This window comes from Rousettus aegyptiacus, unplaced genomic scaffold (assembly GCF_014176215.1).
Source record: "Rousettus aegyptiacus isolate mRouAeg1 unplaced genomic scaffold, mRouAeg1.p scaffold_m13_p_9, whole genome shotgun sequence".
In the NCBI taxonomy this organism is placed as follows: Eukaryota; Metazoa; Chordata; class Mammalia; order Chiroptera; family Pteropodidae; genus Rousettus; species Rousettus aegyptiacus.
In genome coordinates, this window is record NW_023416312.1 from 36,399,896 (window position 1) to 36,419,198 (window position 19,303).

Here is a 19,303-nt window from a genome sequence, read left to right on the forward strand (position 1 = left end):
TAAATCCTTAATGCCGGCTTACTGGAAAATTTTCCACCCTTAACATTCCTCACTGGTTTTCTAGGAGAATTCAAATTATTGATTCGTCAACCTAGAGCAGTGGGCAGTGATCTCTGAGAACCATGATTTTCACTGCCTGCACCTTTTTTTGACATACGTGGTTAACAGTAGGTCTAATACTCTCCTACTCTGTCAGGCCTCACCTAAAGCCATACAAAGACCCCCTTACTTTAGGATGGAGAGAATTAAGATGGTCTAGACTGGACCCTTGATAGTCTTATTTTTAGTGGTTCCTCTGTCCGACGCAGGGTCCATTGCTCTGATGTCTGTGGTGGATGCACAGCCTTGATTCTGGTACGGTGAATCCAATGACAGTGTCCAGCTACCTTGACCGTGGTGGATGTTGTGAGGATAACAGGGAAAGGTCCGTTCCAACGGGGCTCAAGGAAAGCAGGCTGTACCTTTCTCACCTTGATCCAATCGCCTGGAGTGTGGTTGTGTGGCTGGACTGGATACTGAGCAGTTGTTCTGGTGGCAGAGACCAGTTAGTGGGTCTCCTGCCATGCGAGAGAGAGAGCTTGCAAAGATTTAAGCAGTGAAAAATTATGAACTTCTGTTAGCTTTTCTTCCCCTAACTTGGGGAGGAGAGATGGAGGTCTTCCAAACATTATTTCAGAAGGCATGATGCCCTTACAATAGGGTGTGCACTGTGCCCTTAACAGGGAAAAGGGGAGGAGACTCACACAGTTTTCACCAGTTTCCAGCTTGAACTTAGTTAAGGTTTCTTTCAAGGTCCTATTCATCCTTTCTACCTGTCCTGAACTCTGAGGCCTATAAATGCAATGCAATTTCCAATTGATCTCTAACACCTTTGCTAGAGATTGGCTAGTCTGAGCGATGAACGCCGGCCTGTTGTTGGACCCCAGTGTAATGGGCAGGCTAAATCGAGGCACTATTTCTGAGACTAATTTCTTTGCTACTACCTGAGTGGTCTCCTGCTTGGTGGGGAAGGCTTCAGTCCATCCTGAAAAAGTGTCAATGAATACAAGCAAGTACTTGAATCTGAAAGTTCCCGGGCTGACCTCAGCGAAATCCAACTCCCAGTGTTCCCCCGGTGCTTGTCCACGAAGCCTTGTCCCTTGTTGTATTTCCTTGAAGGACCCTGGATTCACTTGTATGCATATGTGGCACCGGGCTGATACCTGCTTGGCCATTTGTTGCAACCCCGGAATGTAATAGTCTCTTTTTAACAGTTCAGTTAACTTGGTTCCTCCCAAGTGAGTGTTCTGGTGAACCTGGGTTATAAGGTCTCGGCTCAAGGCCTCAGGTACTACAATGCAGCAGTCCAGGAGCCTAATCAACCCAGCAGATTCTTCTTTGCCTCCCAGCTTGTTGCATAGTTCAACTTCCCCTGGAGTGTAGGTAGGGGTGTCCGTTAGCACTCTGGGCAGTAGGGCTGGCAGAATGTCAATTGGCCCCACTGGTTTTTGGGCAGCCTCCTTTGCTCTCTGATTAGCGAAGGAATTGCCCTGTGCTGTCTCAGAGCCCGAGTTTTGGTGCCCTGGGCAATGGATGATTGCCACTTTCTTTGACAGCCAAATTGCCTCAAGAAGGGCTAGTATTTCCTCTTTGTTCTTAATTTCTTTTCCTCCTGAGTTCAGTAGCCCCCTTTCTTTATATAATGCCCCATGTACGTGTGCCATGGCAAAGGCATACCTGCTGTCCATGTAGATGTTAACAGTCTTGTTTTTATCCCACCACAGAGCTTGAGTCACTGCCACTAGTTCAGCCCTCTGAGCTGCAGTACCATGGCTTAGTGGTAACCACCAAGGCAATAAGAGGGTAACCGTACATTTTGACCAGTCCGGACAGACAAACACAATACAGAACACAAAATAGTAATGGACTAAAGTAAACCAGTCCGGACAGACAGACACAACATGACAGTCTCAGTGGTAACCACTGCAGCCCCGGCATACCTGTCTCCTTCTGAGATGAAGCTACTCCCATCCGTAAATAGAGTAGTGTCTGGATTCGGCCAAGGGCTGTCTGTCAGGTATGGTCTGGTGCAGGTGACGTTCTCTAGGACCTCAAGGCAGTCATGCAGGGGTTGGCGAAGGTCATCATCGAGCAGTAGGGTAACTAGGTTGAGTGCGGCAGTTTTCAGGAACTCCTCATTCTGCATCCTCGAAGAGGATGAGGGGGCCCTTATTTTTGGGGTCTTGTCCTTTTTTCAGGACACTCATTCTTCCAACGTATCTTTTTCTTGTAGTATACGCATTGGTCCTTCTCTAACCTGACTCTCCTGGGTCCATTGTTCGCCCTGGGTGCCTGTTTTCAGCCTCTGCCTTTTCTTGGCGGTCACTTTGGCTGGGATCCTTGCAAGGTTGTAAGCAGGATCTTGGTCATCTTAATATGTGCTATATCTACCTCATCTCTATTGTTGGATACTCATTGGACTATCTCGACCAGCTCAGATAGGTTATTTTCTTCAAACCCTTTCATCTTCTGCAGTTTATTTCTAATATCTGGGGCCGACTGAATGACAAAGGCTGAATTCATAGCCCTCCTATTATTAGGGTCTTCTAGATCAATAGGGGTATATAACCGGCGTGACTCTAAGAGTCATTCCAGGAACACCACCAGTGACTTATCCTTAGTTTGGATGACCTCACTTACTTTAGATAGGTTAGTGGGTTAACGGGCGGCAGACTGGAGGCCCTGGAGCAGAAGCTGGCAATACTGTTGGAGAGCCTCCTTACCTTGGTTGGTGTTGGGGTCCCAAGGCAGATGGGGGTGTTCGGGAGAACATGTTAGATGCAGGCTGGACATGTTGGAAGGCTGCCCATTGGGCTCTAATACTGCTTTTGCAGCCTCCCTCAGGATCCGTTCCCACTCCTCTGAGGGAAACAGGATCTGGAGGAGTAGCTGACAGTTGTCCCAGGTTGGCTGAAAGGCTGTTTGCAGGTCGAGTGACCCCTCTGATGGCCATCCTGTTCCAAATGTGGGCCAATCTAACTAGCAGAACCTCTGAAGATCAAAGGGAGTGACACTACCTGCGTAGGCTTGGGCTTGTCTCCTGAAATCCTTAAAATGGTTAAGGAGGCACTGAAGGAGGGTAGGACGATTCGAGAAAGAAGCTTGACTCATGTTAATAAAAACAAGCAAGATCCCCACAAAAGCCAAATAAGACAGGGCTAGGATCAGCCTCTGACCTAGCATCCAATCAGACAGGGCCATGGAGGCCAGATCTAAGGAAAGAATTAAAATACCACACATCGATATATAAAGTAAGCTTATGAAAACCAAGGAAATAAGAGGGTAACAGTACATTTTGACCAGTCCAGACAGACAAACACAATACAGAACACAAAATAGTAACAGACTAAGGTAAACGAGTCTGGTCAGACAGACACAATACAAACTACAGATAACACAAAATGCTAGTGCACCCAAAAACCTGAAGTCAAGTCTGACATCTCAGACTTTGACCGAACTAGGGAAGTATTGCTGTGTCCAGCCTTCCACTAGTTCCCGGACAGATACCCAGAAACTTGGATACCTGTAGTGCAGTCTGACTAACCAGTGAAGCTGCTCCAGATGGCTCATGCCCAATTGTTACAGAATTGTACCTTTTGTCTGCCTGCCTTCCTCGGTGAGTCTTCTTGGTGTCTGGGGCTGAGGAACCTCTCTCAGCAGCTGTCCCCTAGATGGGTCAGGTCCTCGCCCAAGATGGCTGGGGTCATGGGTCTTAGGAGATCTCCCCCTTTGGATAAATCTCGCTGGGGCCTCCAAATGTTATTGTGCAATCAAATCTAAGACCCATGGAGCCAATTGAGATTAATTGTGAGCTTTTATTAGCCAGCTGGTGACCGACTCTCTACCATGCAGGGTTAGAAGAGATGAGCCCTGAGCTCCCAAAAGAGGCAGTTTATAAAGCTTAGAACCACACCCTGCTTAACAAGAAAGCAGATTACCACACCCTGGTTAACAAAATCAGAAGTAAATCCTTAATGCTGGCTTACTGGAAAATTTTCCACCCTTAACACAATATCACCGCCAGGATGCAGATAACAGAACTGTCTACCAGGCCGTGTTAGCTATAAGATTTGAGTCCCCCAGAAACAACATTTTTTGCACCAGATGATAACAGCCAACTTCTGCTTCTGTAATCTGCTTAATGTATAACGAGGGTGTAGTTCTAGGAGATGTCCTGTGCAAAGATATACTAATGGCTAATTTCTGCTTCTGTAAACCTGTTTGCTTATTTGATGTGGTTTCAGGCTTTATATGCTACCTCCTCTGAAAACTCAGGGCTGATTATCTAGTGGGGAGAGTCAGTCGCTGGCCGGCTAATAAAGGCTCATAATTAATCTCAGTTGGCTCCATGGGTCTTAGATTTGAACATGCCACAACAATAGGAGGGGCGAAGATGTGAAATGGGCTGTTCCCACACCCATGTGTGGTGGTTGAAAATTGGGAGAAATATCTCAGTTGCAGAGGTCCCCCCGGAAGAGCAAGTGGTTCTGGCCCCATATCACGCTCCCGGGCCTTGGGTTCCAGTGCTCAGAAGAGATGTCCCCATAACTTCTGGCTGAGGAAACCAGCAGACATTGTGACTGAGTAAGACAAAGGGCTGAGAGAGTGGCAGACCTTTCTCTTAAGGGGCCTGTCCACAAGCATACTCACTGACAAACTCACTTGTTCTGAGCTCCAGCTCTTGGGCAGCACCTTGAAAGGTGCCAGAGACATATGAAGAGGAACTCAGTTATCTGACATAAAGATGAGAGCTGGTAGGGCAGCTTTCTCCTAGACAGAAGTGCTGACAGAAGGCATTGATCCTTTGTTGAGCCCTCCCCTACTCGGCTTGCAGACCCATGCAGGCACAATATTGAAGTCTTCATCAAGATAACTAACATTGGTCATCCCACCCTGGTGATTCCCTGAGACACCACCCCTCCCAACGTGCGGGCCCACCCAAGCCACCTCCAGTGAATTTTCCATACACAGCCTGTGTTGGCTCATGCTGTGGATTTCCTAAAATCTCTCGAAGGTTTACAAAACATAAACAAGCAACATCTGGCCTCGGTGTGCACCCATACCTCTGGTTGAACAGCCCCAAACACAGCATTAGCAACAGCCAGCTTTGATTTGCGGCTTGGCCTCTCGAGGCACTTCCAAGCCCAGCGTGGGTAGCGGCCATCTGTGAATTGCTTGGTGGCTCATTCTAGGTAGCCACAGGAGGGCTTACATCAAAGTCCCTCTCAGGAGGCCCCAGCCTACACACCCAGTGGCTGACCTTGTTCTGTGCTGCAGCAAACCCAGGGTCACATCAGAGGATGACACACCCAAAGGGTAGACAAGGCAGACACAGGTGCCCTACTAAAGTGAATTCTGCTCTGTAGGGTCAGCTTCTGCACAGCAGCTCCTCCATTGGCCATGGCCAGTCATCATAACCAATCAGCATGAAGATCAATCTCTCTTATTGATGAAGAAACAGCAACCAAGGCTCAACTACAACAGGAAGGTACACACAACCCACACAAGGGATGCACCTGGAACACCTGGCTCAGGTGAAGGGGGAAGACTGTGCCACTGGGACTCACAGAACGCCTACTACCTAAGGCGTCCCTATGAAGACTGGGAGACATAGCAGCCCTACCTAATACATAGAAACAGACACAAGTAGGCAGTCAAAATGGGAAGACAAAGAAACATGTCCCAAGTGAAAGAACAGAACAAAGCTCCAGAAAAAGAACTAAACAAAATGGAAACAAGCAATCTTTCAGTTGCAGATTTTAAAACTTTTGTTATATGGATGCTCAATGAACTTAGAGGAAAAGGAGAGGAACTCATGAGAACATTAACAAAGAGATAGAAAACATAAAATTAGAGAGAGGAAACATGAAAAGCAACCAGTCATAAATGAAAAATACAATAATCGAGATGAAAAATACCTTAGGAGGAATTAACCACAAATTAGAAGAATTCAGTGAGAACTTTAACAAAGAGATAGAAAACATAAAATTGCAAAGCAAGGACCTACAAACAAGATTCTTCTACCCAGCAAAGTTATCATTTAGAATTGAAAGACAGATAAAGAGCTTTCTGGGCAAGAAAAAGCTAAAAGAGTTCATCATCACCAAGCCAGTGTCCATCAATAGATGAATGAATAAAGAAGAGGTGGTACATGTATACAATAGACTATTGTTCAGCCATAAAAAGAACAAAATCTTGCCATTTGCAACAACATGGGTAAACCTAGAGGGTATTATGCTGAATGGAGTAAGTCAGACAGAGAAAGACAAAGGTCATATGTAGAATCTAAAGAACAGGATAAACAAAACAAACAAACAAAAAACAACAGAAACAAGCTCATAAATATAGAGAGCACTTTGACAGTTGTCAGATTTGGGGGTGGGGGATGCATGAATTGGGGAGGAACTTAAGAGGTACAAATTAGTAGTTACAAAATAGTCATGGGGTTATAGATTATAGCATGGGGAATATATTCAGTAGTATTATAATAACTATTATGGTGTCAGATGGGTACTGGACTTATTGGAGTGACAATTTTATAAATTATATAAATGTTTAATCACTGTGTCATATACATAATTTAAACTAATATAATATTGTATGCCAACTATAACTGAAAAAATAAAAAAATACAAAAATTAGAAAAAAATAGCTACTTTAAGTTTTGTCGGTTTAATTAAAACAGGCATGTCTTCAGAGTTATCAACATTGAGGATAATCCACATATAAAACTTTTATTCTAACTAGGTTTACTCTAAGTTAAATAAGTTCATGTATTCTCTGTTACACATTTTGACAGAAAGAAAAACAATTGAACATGATGGTTAGATGTTTAATGTCTTGTGAAATGTTTATGAGTAAGTGATACATAATTGTTAGGACAAGTTAATTAAGTAGACTTAAATAAGATAAAAGTTTATAAACAAACTCTTTTAATAATTATTATATAATATGTTATGTCTACTTAAAAATAGTTTCCAAATAATTTGGTAACTTGAAACCTTAAAATTATGTTAAGCTAAATTAAATGATGGATATTCAATGAATATCTAAAAAATTACAAATCAGGTATGTCCTAAAAGATTTGGCACACATAGGATTAATATTCAGAATATTGAAACTTGTATAGCATAGGATGTAGACCTGTAATGCTGGAGCAAGTTTCTAGAGGCCTTACCCCTTTAGTTGTTGGATTCCAGGAAGTCTTATGGTTCAAAGTGAGGAACTGGGGCAGTAGGGAGCATGCAGGGGACTTAAGGTAATGATTATCTACCAGCTGGTATGGTTCAAAATTTAAGAACTGGTATTTTCATACCGATGGAAACCATCTGAATCTTAGCGCTGAGTATCAAAAGTTAGAGCAATTCCAAAAAGCATGGAAGTCAAGTCCCAAATAAAGGTCAGCAGCAGACCCTAGACATTAAATTGACAAGTGACCATAGACTCAGATATAATAAAATACATATAAATGGTTCCTGTGGCAAAAAACCCCACCAGGTCAAGGCAGGACATTGGGGGGATCTGGCTAGAAGGAGTATGGGCAGGTAGCGCCTGATAAGCTGAAATGCATTCATGTTAGGTTGTAACATGCCAATTAGACAATTTCTACAGCAGATGTCACTTGCTGGGGAAGGAAATGAGGTGATCTGTGTTATGTAGTCTTTCTCCAAGTATAGTCCCTTGACTTCTTGCCTCAGAATCACCTGGTGAGTGTGTTAAAAAGAAATAAAGATTGTTTGAGTCTTCACCCCAGGCCTACTAAATCAGATTTGCGGGAGGGAATATAAGACATATACATTTTGTAGCAAGCATTTTAGGAGGTTCTGATGCATGTTCAATTTTAAGGCCCACTTGCCTGAAGTATGTATGCAGGACAAGAAATTAGATACTGTAGAAGAATTGTTGGCTTCTTTGTATATGCAAGGTAGGGGCAGATTACAAAGGGCCTAGAGCATGGGCAGATATGACATAACAGGGTTTATGAGAAAATGGAAAATGAAAAGAAGTGTTTATGGAAGACAACACCAGTGTCAGCGTAGAAGATACATTAAATAAGAGAGAGACTTGAGGAAGGAAGATAAGTTAGTCTTTAAGGTAAGTTGAAGTTCTTTTTACTTGCTAAATCGCAGCAACCATGGTTGGAACAACACTATGACTGTAATCATACACTTGGACAAAACTGATGGGAGAAAACTAGACTAACAATACGTGAGTCCTACTTTTTTCTGTCTACGGGTTTCAGGAATTTGGCTCTTATGGCTCCTATTTTATAAACTGAGGTCATATATGCCCACTCTGTGACACTTGGAAGGGCTATCCTTGGGTCTCAGGTCTACTCCATAATCTAAAGATTTAGAAACCATTCATCCCAGAATTGCCAATACTTTCCATTTCCACATTTTTTTAGTTCAGTCCATTTTGAATAAAAATTTATTGAAGAGCTATTTTATGCCAGAAACTGTGCTATGCCCTGGATATACAGAAGATAACTTAAGATATGGAACTTTCCCTAGAAAGTTCTCGGACTAGTAAGGGGAAACACATGGAAACAAATAATATGGTTAGTCTTGATAGGTAGCTCTCAGAATAGAATAATGTACTGAAAAATAATATATTGACTCTAAAGGAGTCAGGTGGAATTCTAGAGGATGAATAAGTTTGTCAAGTAGTTTGTTAAATACAAAACAAAACACTCTGTCATTTATGTGAATAATTTCACAGGTAACAATTAAAAGTCAATTCTCATCATATGGGTTCTGTTCTTTATATGTAAAATATAACAGATTTGGGGGGGGGAAGTGGTGGAAATCATGTGGTCTATTTTCTAGCCCTGTCTCTTACCCTGGTTGTGGGATACTGCAGGAAGACATGTTTAAGTTCCAATACTGCCACTTTCAAATTTTGTTCCTAAGTCTTTTTGCTATGCTTTAGTTTTTTTCATCTGTAAAATGAGGCATTCCGCCGCATATAGTATGGATGTTAACACACTCTAAAAATACAGTACAGTTTGAAGATATAGGGTTATTTACATTATTTTATTCTTAAGTTTCCAAGTACACACCCCACAAGTCATATACAATCATGGCCCAGGAAGACTTAAACTGAGCCCATGAAGCAAAGAATATATTTAGGAAACTTACTTTTGGCCAGATTTTCTACCCATGAGTCACTGGATCCTGTGCTAAGGACCTCCAGCATCTATGCCATGAGTGTCATATTAAAATATGTTGGATACAGAGAATAGGTCAGGGATGTAAGAGTCAAAGAGAAAGAAGTCTGAAGAGCAGCCCAGCCCAGTTGCTCCCACCACATTCCTCAAAACATCCCTAGAGCAGCTATCTCAGGTCTGGGAAATCACTGGCTGCAGAGAGAAAATATGGGTAATAGAATCTTGGTCTTGGCTAGAACACTTGAATATCAACCTAGAAAAAGTTACTTAACAAACAAGAGCTCTCCAAGGCTCTTAAAGATCATTTGTTTGGGCAGTCCTGGTCCCGTCCCCCCAGATGAGTGGACTTGGAGCAGGCCGCACCAGGCAGAAACCCTCCTCCCACACCAGAGGCCCTTTGTTCCTCTTCCACCACCTCGCCATGGTATGAGGCTGGGATTGTGAATAAACTACAAAAGCAAATCTCAAATCTGGCTGTACCCTGGGAACTTTTTAAAACTACTGATGTCTGGGCCCCTGTCCAGACTAATTAAGTCAGAATGAGGAGGAGGGCGCCCTGCTTTGAGTTTCTAGCTATCCTTGAAGGACACAAATCAGAAGACCCTATACCTCCTAACAAAGAGGCCAGTAGCCTTTTTTTTTCTTTCCATTTTTTTTTGACTTGTGGTCATTTTAATGAATCTTTTATTATAAACAAAGCTATAGTAAAGCCATAGACAAATCCTAAATTACACATGAAGATTGAAGATATCAGACAGAATTGTAGGGGCTATTACTTAATTATATCACATTAAACTTGTTAGAGGTAATTTTCAAATAGTTTGAAGGCTGAATACTTCTTTCCCTTGAGCAAGATTTCATACGACCCTTCTCCATGAACCCAGCTCTGAAAAATGGTTATTATATTGCTATCACCATAGATTTATTTTAACTGTTTAAAAACTTCAAATCAATGGAACCATAAGTCAGATACTTTTTGTTCCTGATTTCTTTCACTGAACATGATTTACCCATGTTCTCATGTGTATCAGACACTCATTATTTTTTTTCATCAGTGAGTATCTTAAGATATGAATATATCACAATTTGTTAATCCATTCATCTTAGCCACCACTGCCTAAACACAGGATATCTTAGGGATGAATCTTTTGTATAAAGGTACAAGGCATAGGTTGTACCTAGATTCTTTTTTTTAGCTTTATTGAAATAGAAGGCAATTAATTGCTCATATTTATGTTGTACCATTCAATGAAGTTTTTTTAAAATTATAGTTGGCTTACAATAATATATTAGTTTCAGTTGTATAGTATACTGATTAGAGATCTATATAATGCACAAAGTGATCGATCACCCCATTAAATCTAATACTGCTCTTCTCCCTTACACATTTATTATAATATTTTAACTATTTTCTTATGCTACATTTTATATCTCTATGTGTATTTTGTAATTATCCATTTGTACTTTTTAATTCCTTTGCCCTTTTTTGTCATCCCTCCAACCCCCCTTCCATCTAGTAGATCTCAAAACATTCTCTGTATCTATGAGTTTATTTCAATTTTTGTTGTTGCTGTTGTTCATTTTGTTCTTTAGATTCCAAATGTACATGAAATTATGTGATATTTGTCTTTATCTGCAATACCCTCTAGGTCCATCAAGGTAATATCTTTTTCCATCCCCTTCCTTTTAGTCTGTGTTTTTTAATCTGAAGTGAGTCTTAGGCAGCATATGTAGGGGCCTTGTTTTCTTAATCATTCAGCCACTCTATATTTTGGTTGGAGCACTTAGTTCTTTAATGTAGTTATTGCCATTCTTTATTCGTGTTTTTGATATATGTTTTTTTCTTCTTAAAGAAGTCCCTCTAACATTTTCTGTAATACTGGTTTGGTGTTGATAAATTCCTTTAGCTTATTTTTGCCTGGGAAGATTTTTATCTGTTCTTCAACTCTAAATGATAGGTCTGCTGGATAAAGCATTTGTAGTTGTAAATCCTGAGTTTTCATTATGTTGAATATTTTTTCGCCAAACCCTTCTGTCCTGCATAGTTACTTTTGAGAAATTAGCTGCCAGTCTTATGGGTGTTCATTTGTAGGTAACTGCTTTTCTATTGCTGCTTTTAAGATTCTATCTTTGTACTTAACTTTTGGCATTTTAATTATATTGTGCCTTGGTGTGGTCCTATTTAGGTCCATCTTTTTTGGGACTCTCTGGCCTTCCTGGGGTTGTATGTCTATTTCCTTCACCAGGTGGGGGAAGTTTCCCATCATTATTTCTACAAATTGCTCTTCAACTTCTTGCTTTCCTTCTGGTACCCATACAACATGGACGTTTTTGTATTTAATTTGTCCCATAGGCTCTTTAAATTATTATTATAGTCTTGGCTTCTTTTTTCTTGCTGTTCCGAATGAGTGTTCTTGGCTTTCCCATCCTATTTTGGGAAATAGGATGGTTCGATTCTCTTCTTTATCCACTCTGTTGATTCCCTTTAATATACTCTTTACCTCAGATAATGTATTCTTCATTTCTAACTGGTTCCCTTTTATAATTTCCATTTTCATTTTTATGTCTTTTTATCTCTCTGTGAAAGTTCTCACTGAGTTCATCTACACTTCCCTCAAGTTCAATGAGTATCTGTATACCCAGTGTTTTGAATTCTGAATCTGTTAGATTGCTTAACTCTATTATTCCTCAATCCCTGTTCTGTTTTCTCATATGATTTCTGCTTCTTTGTCTTACCATTTTGGCTATCTTTCTGTATCTGTTTCTATGTACTAAGCAAAGCTCCTAATTCTCCTGCTGTTATTAGCGTGGCTTTGTGTAGTAAGGGTTTAGTGGCACAATCCTGAGAGGGGTTTAGGTGCAGACCAAGTTTAGCCCCAGGCTGTGCCCCTCCAGGGCCACCTGTTAAGATTCAGCAAGCAATCCACAAATGCTGAGCTTGTAGTTGCCTCAAGAGACCATGTCAGAAAACAAGGACAGCAGCCACTAGCGTGAGTCTTAGCGCTACTCAGCAAGGAGCATAAGATTTACTGAAGATGCAGTTGGATGTGGCTTGGGTGGGGCCATGGGTTGGGGAGGCAGAGTTTCAGGGAATCCTCTGGGTAGAGTGACCTTTGTTATCTAGTTTGATGATGTCTTAACTATGGTGGCACTGAGTCCACACACTGGGCATGGGGCAGGCTCAAGAGAGGAGCAATGAATACCACCAGCACTTATGCCCAGGAGAAAGTCCCTCCTCTGGCCCTCGTCCCAACAACTCAGTGTCCCCTGTAAGTCCCTGGTGCCTCGCATGCAGCCAACTTGGTGCTGGTGCTGATGCTCAGAGCGAGCAAGTCTGTCACCATGAAAGTTCGCTCATGGACACAGCCCCTTTAAGAGCTGTCTGCAGCTGCTTCTCCCATAGTCTCTGTCCCACTCAGCTGCTGGAAATGAGACAGCCTCACTTCTTCACCCCCTCCTACTTTCTACTGTTATGGAGTGATTTCTTATTTTCCCCCTTAGTTGTAGTGCTTTTCATCTAGATCCCAGATGACTTTGCATTCTGTTTGCTCTGTGTTTCTGTCACAACTTTGATGTGGTTTCAAGAGGGATGAACTAAGTCTCTGTCATTTATTATATTTTTTTCAAGGCCAACAGTCTTAACATCTCCCCTGCCAGTCTTGTCTGCCTCTTTCCAATCTTCTGAGAAGCTCTGGCTTGTGTGGACCCAAGCAGCCCAGACCAGTACTGGCTAATGGAGCTACAACCACATTAAACCCCTCCAACTATTGGGGTGTATCCCATAGTCACAGTCACCCAATGAACAGGCACTACCCTCACATGTGGAGCCAGCCTCTCACCAGAGACTAAGGCATAACTCACTACTTGGTAGGGTTGGCCCTGCAAAGTACCTTTCTCCAGACACACATCAGTGAAGGACCAAGTGCAAAACCAAAGAGTAGCTTGTTATCATTTCATTATTTTTACAGTATCAATGGACATGCGTGAAGATTACCATAAATTAGAACAAATCAGTAGTTTACCTTAGACTGAGATTATTTAGTGGTTTGGTGACACATGCTATGCCTTGAAGCATTGACACGTAAAATGGTTTTGGGACAATATGGTACCTGGCGTCTCTAGTTTCCAGGACCCAGCAATTCCCACACCACTGCCTTCAATCCACTCCTTGAATGAATGGGCTAAGATACCACCTCTGTCAATCTTCCCACCTCCACCAAATATACAGCCCTTGGAGAGGTACTGGGAAGCCCATGAATGGCTATGGGAAAGTGATATCTCTCAACCAAGTCAGGTGTCAAGGCTCGGCATCCAGCAGGTACTGGATTGGTTTGATTCTTCATTACATAAGCCAGCTGAGGTAGTGGTTTGTCGAGATGAAGAAGAGGAAGTGGAGGAGGAAGAACTACCAGATGATGAGGATAAAGAAGAGGAGAAGGAGGAAGATGATGACAGTGATGAGGATGTGATCATACAGGACTGACTGAGGGGGCTATGGAATAGGAGGACTGTTACTAAAAGATGAACCAACTTACTAATTGTTTAAACAAAGAAATCACAATTTTTTTAATTAAATAAAAAAGAGACCATATATTCTAAACCTCTCAGATGGGAATACTTGAAGTCCAGAAACATGAACAAACTTGTCCAAGGTCATAAAACTACACAGTGGCAGAGAGAGAATTAGAATTCAGACTTTTAATTTTATAAGAAAGTTTTCCAACCCCCATCACAGTCTCTTCCCAGAGATGGATTTTCTTTCCATTGCTTGGAGAAGCAGCTAGGATGGTGGAAGCTCAGGGCTGGGGTCATTTTTATGCATTTTTTTGGTTATAAGCAGAATGAGTCATGAGGCCTGTCTCAGCAACTGCTTTCTAAAAGTGAGGAGACAGCTGGATCTGGTGAATGGCCCATCACCCTGGATGTACCTGATTATTAAACTGCAAGAACTTAGAGAAGTCTTGAAGTTACTGAAATACTCTAGGGTCACTGTCTTGAGGCTATTCCCATTGAGGCTACAAAAGGAGGCTTACCCGAATTAGTCTTTTCTCTGTCACTTCTTTCTCTCCAGACCTCTAATCACTTGATTTCAATTGAGCGTACACTTACTAAGCCAGGTGTAATATTGAGTTGATATGTTGATAGGCAAGAACATTGATGAGCAATATATATTCTTCCATAAACAGTTTATGATTCAATGGAGGTTGCAAACAAATACTTAAATACAGTACATGACAGAGAATGTTATGGCAAATAGAAAACATTACTTTTGATTAAGTGGTCAGAAGCTATTGTGTTTAACACAGGCCTGGGAAGATAAGTATAATAGCTCTAGTTAGAAATGGGGGAAAAAGAACATACCAGCTATAGAAAACAAGTTTAGGGCACAAGGGTCAGGGAGTGGGAATGAGGGACTTAAGTGAAGAATAAGTTGATGGAAGCTTTAGAATTCAGGGTAAAGAGATAGTTTTGACCTGAACAATGGGGAAACACAGAAGACAATCAAGTATTTGATTTGATCAGATCTCTACTCCAGAAAGATCACTCTGAGTAGGATGAGTGAGAGGGTGGAGAAAGAAAAACTGAAGGCAAGGAAGCCTGTCAGGGTGGTATTGCAATTGTCCAGGAGGATTCTGGCATAGCATATAGAAAATCAAGAAGGGATTTAAGAAAGGGAGAGCTATCTCATATACAAACTGGAGCTCCAAATACCTACCCACAGTTCATGTCAGCTTAGTGTCACAGAAAGAAAAATAAACTTTAAATAAAAAGACCTGGTATCAAGTCCTGGCTTTATCACTTCCTAATAGGGAATGAGATAATGTATGTAAGAGCACTTCATCAACTTTAAATCATTGTATAGTTACAAGAGATTTTTTTTTTGGTTTAAGATAGATATATTGCTCCTTTTCACTAAAAAACATGTGTTCTAAAATTCAACTTATTTGGCCAATTGTAGTTTGGACTCCCAGTTTTCTATGGGGTAAACATGTCCTGATATACTCAGTATTTTGCATAGTCTCAGTGTTCTCCTTTCTGTCAAGGAGATACTCTTGTAGTGTCAAGAAGAACCTTTGAAGCTCATATAGCTGACTTCTCAAGTGGGTCTTGGGGGTATAAAGGGGAAGGGATCCTATCTTAGGCCCTTATAAACTTTTTGGCTCTGGGGTTTTCACAAGCTCTCCACTGACCAAGGCTGTAAGAGGGTATAAGTTGAGGCTGTGGGATGAGCAAGTCTGCCTGCTCAAGTGTGAGTTTCATGTTGGGCCCTTAAAACTTCAGGTGAATGTTATCTTGACTTCCATGTGTATTAATATCTCTTCCATTTTCTAGGTATGTCATGGTCCAGGAGAGGATGTCTGTACACACACACACACACACACACACACACACACAAAGGTATATATGTATATATATGAATTAGTACTGAGAGGAAAGGCACATTGGACCAAGATATGGAGTGAAATTAAGGCATAGTGACAAGTTAAGAAACGATCAAGAAACATATTGGTAAAGCGATTAGCAAGAGACTGTCACCTGAAGATGAGGCGAGGCCAACAGCTTGAAAATAATAAGTTTCTGGAGGATTTTGCAGTATAGATCAGGAGACCTCTGATCAGAGGTCAGAAAGCATTTGGGAGTGTGGTCTTACATGAATTCTCAGAGATTAAGACAGAAAGAACTAGGCTTCCCACTGACCAGCATTTCTAGAAGGGATGAGAAGTATACAAATGCAAAGATTCTCAAGGAGGTAGGAAAAATAGAGTCCACAGAAATGGACTAAGTCTAAGCTGGACTTTGTGACTATGGTAAATGCCTATGACTACCCAACTACATTTATAATCCTGCTGCTGTTGTGGATTCTCTTGCATTCTACATGGTAAACTGAGGGCAATGTTGCTGATGATATATTACTCAACTACTCTAGAGTGTAGGTTCTATAAAAGCAAGGGTCATATCTTATTTATCTCTATATCCCTAGGGCCTGATAAAAAGTATGACACAGAGAAGGCCTCCCAATGAATGTTTTTTGGATAATGAATGAATAGATGGATAATAAATTCTCATGTAGAAACTAGAAAGATTGTGTAGTATAGTATAAATAGGGTGGTATTTAGAGTTAGATCTGGAACCTAGTCTGTCTTTTACTGTCTATGTGATCTTAAACAAGTTACTTAATCTCTCTGATCTTCAATTTACTCCTATCCATAAAGAAAACATTATCAACCTCTCAGAGTTTTGTGAAGGTAAAATGAAATAATAGAAAAAACTTTGTAGACCATGAAGGTTTATTCACATGTTAAATGTTATAACTATTATCAGAAAAGAACACTAAGGCCCAGACAGGAGCAGGAGGAAACTTGCTCAAAGACATGCAATGAGACAGAGAAGGGACTGTAACTGAAATCACCTGACTTTTAGTTGAGCTCATTCCATTACTCCTTGAGGAAAACAGATGAACAGGGTCAAGGTTGTGGTTCCAACCCACTGGCCCAAGTAGGGAAATTTTTTTTTAATTTGAAATTTGTATATCTATATTCAGTTAATTATGAGTTCACATGTACCTGTAAGAAATAATATAGATTTTTTTTTGTACACTTTGCCCAATTTCTGCCAACGGTAACATTTTACAAAACTAGAGTGCAGTATCACATCTGTGATACTGACATTGATACAATCCACATTTCCTATTCATATTTTCCAATTATATTTATATTCGATGTGTCTATTTGTGTATTTAGCCCCATGCAATCTTACACGTGTATAGCTTTATGTATCTTCCACCATAGTTAAGATACTTAACAGTTCCATCATGATAAGTCTCCCTCTTGTTGCCCTTTTAAACCACATCCACTTCCCTTCCTCCTCTTTCTCATAACCATTAATTTATTCTCTATTTCTTTAATTTCGTAATTTCAAAAATGTTATGTAAATAGAACCATACAGTGTGTAATTTGGGGGGTTGACTTTTTTCACTCAGCATAATTACCATGTTTAACCATTCATCCCCGGAGATACAGCTGGGCTGTTTCCAGTTTAGGACTATTATAAATAAGGCTGCTGTGAATATTCATGGATAGAATTTTTTGCATGAACATTCGGATTCATAAGGTAATTTCGTGTTTAGTTTTATAAAAAGGTGATTAAGATTCTCTGAATAAATTGGTATTGTCATTATTTTAACCATTCTGATAAATGTGTAATTATATCTCATTGTTAATTTAGTTGGCATTTCCTTGATGGCTAATTAAGTCGGACATTTTTTTCATGTGCTTATTTCCGATCTATATATCATATTTAATAAAATATCTGTTTATGTCTTTTGTCATATTCTAATTTAAGTGACTTTTTCTGTTGACTTCTGATAATTTTTTCCATATTCTAGATACTAGGCCTTTGTCAGATATAGTTTGTAAATATTTTCTCCCAGTCTGTAGCTTGTTTTTCATCCACTTAATAGGATCTTTCTCAGAGTAAAAGTTTTTAACATTTATGAGGTTCAATTTACAAAATTTTCTTTTTATGGATCACACTTTTGGCATCAAGTCTAAGAATTCTCCCTCTCTCCACTGTTACTCTCTCTCTCTCTCTCTCTCTCTGCCCATGGCTGTCCAACTGCTTCATTACTATCCATTGTAAAGTCTATCTTTCTTACACTGAATTACTTTTGTGCTTTTGTGAAAAATTAATTGAGCATATTTGTGTTTATTTTAGGATTCTTTTTTTTCTATTCCACTGATCTCTTTGTCTGTCCCTCTTACCAATACCATACTGTATTGAATACTGTAGATTTTTAATAAACTTTAATATTGGGTGATGTAATTCTTCCCACTTTATTTTTTAAAATCATAGCTGTAGCAATTCTATGGTCTGTGCTTTTCCTCATAAATTTTTGAACAAAATTGGCTATGTTTATCAAAAAATTACTGGGATTTTGATAGAAATTGCATGAAATCTAAAAATCAATTTAGAATTAATATCTTTACTATAGTGAGACTTTCAATCCATGAACACAGTATGTCTCTCCATTTATTTAGGTCTTCTTTGATTTATCAACATTTTGTAATTTTTGGCATACAGATCCTACACGTTTTAAGTTTATATCTATTTCATTTTATTTGCAACAATTATAAATATATTTTTAATTTTGATGTCTACATGTTTATTGTTAGTATATAAAAATATGATTCCTTTTTGTGTCTAAATCTTGTATCCTGTAACCTTGATGAACTCACTAATTAGTAGTAGGAATTGTTGTTGTTGTTCTTTTCGTTGTTGTTGTTGCTGTTGTTGTTTTGGGAAGATCCTTTAGAATTTCTTATGCAGACAATAATACCATCTGAAATTAGGAAAGGCTCATGTTTTTCCTTTTAAGTCTTAATGCTTTTTATTTCTTTTTTTGCTTTATTGCAATGGTTAGAAATTCTCTACTGTATATAAATTTTATATATTTCAGGATTTAATTTGCTGATATTGTGTTGACATTTTTTTTTGTCTCTAAGTTCATGAGGTATATTTGTCTGTAGTTTTCTCTTTTTACATACAGTTTTTGTCTGGTTTTGTATTAAGGTAATACTTCAAAAAAATAGTTGGGAAGTATCAGTTGGTGTTAATTCTACCATAAATGTTTGGCAGAATTCTTCAGTTAAATGATTTGAGCCTGGCAATTTATTTTTCTGGAGATTTTAAATCCATTTTCTCAGTGATTGTACAATTATTGAAATTGCCTATCTCGGTTGAGTTTCAGTAGTTTGTGGCTTTCAAAGAATTGGTATGTTTGTATTAAACTGCCAAATTTATAAGTGTAAGACAGTTTGTCATTGTGCTGTTCCCCCAGGCCTAGTGTTTCAAATCAGTTAGCTTTTACTTACCACTCTTCAGAGTTCTCCTTCTTTGCCTCTTGGCATTATTTCTAGGGTTCATAGTTGTCCTTAGCATGGAGAAGCAGAAAGAATGTCATCTATTCTGTTTTATGCCATCTGGTCTAGACCAGAAGTCTGAGGAGAGAATTTTTATACCATGTCAAGTAAAAAATATTCTGCCATGTGGGGCTTCCTAGGGCTCCATCCCAATGCAGCCATTCTACCATAAGAG

General features: G+C 39.9%; 1 pseudogene; it reads left to right on the forward strand.

Annotated features, from left to right (window-relative positions):
- Nucleotides 1-335: 335 nt before the first annotated feature.
- Nucleotides 336-13,691, forward strand: LOC118607723 (annotated as a pseudogene).
- Nucleotides 13,692-19,303: the final 5,612 nt, after the last annotated feature.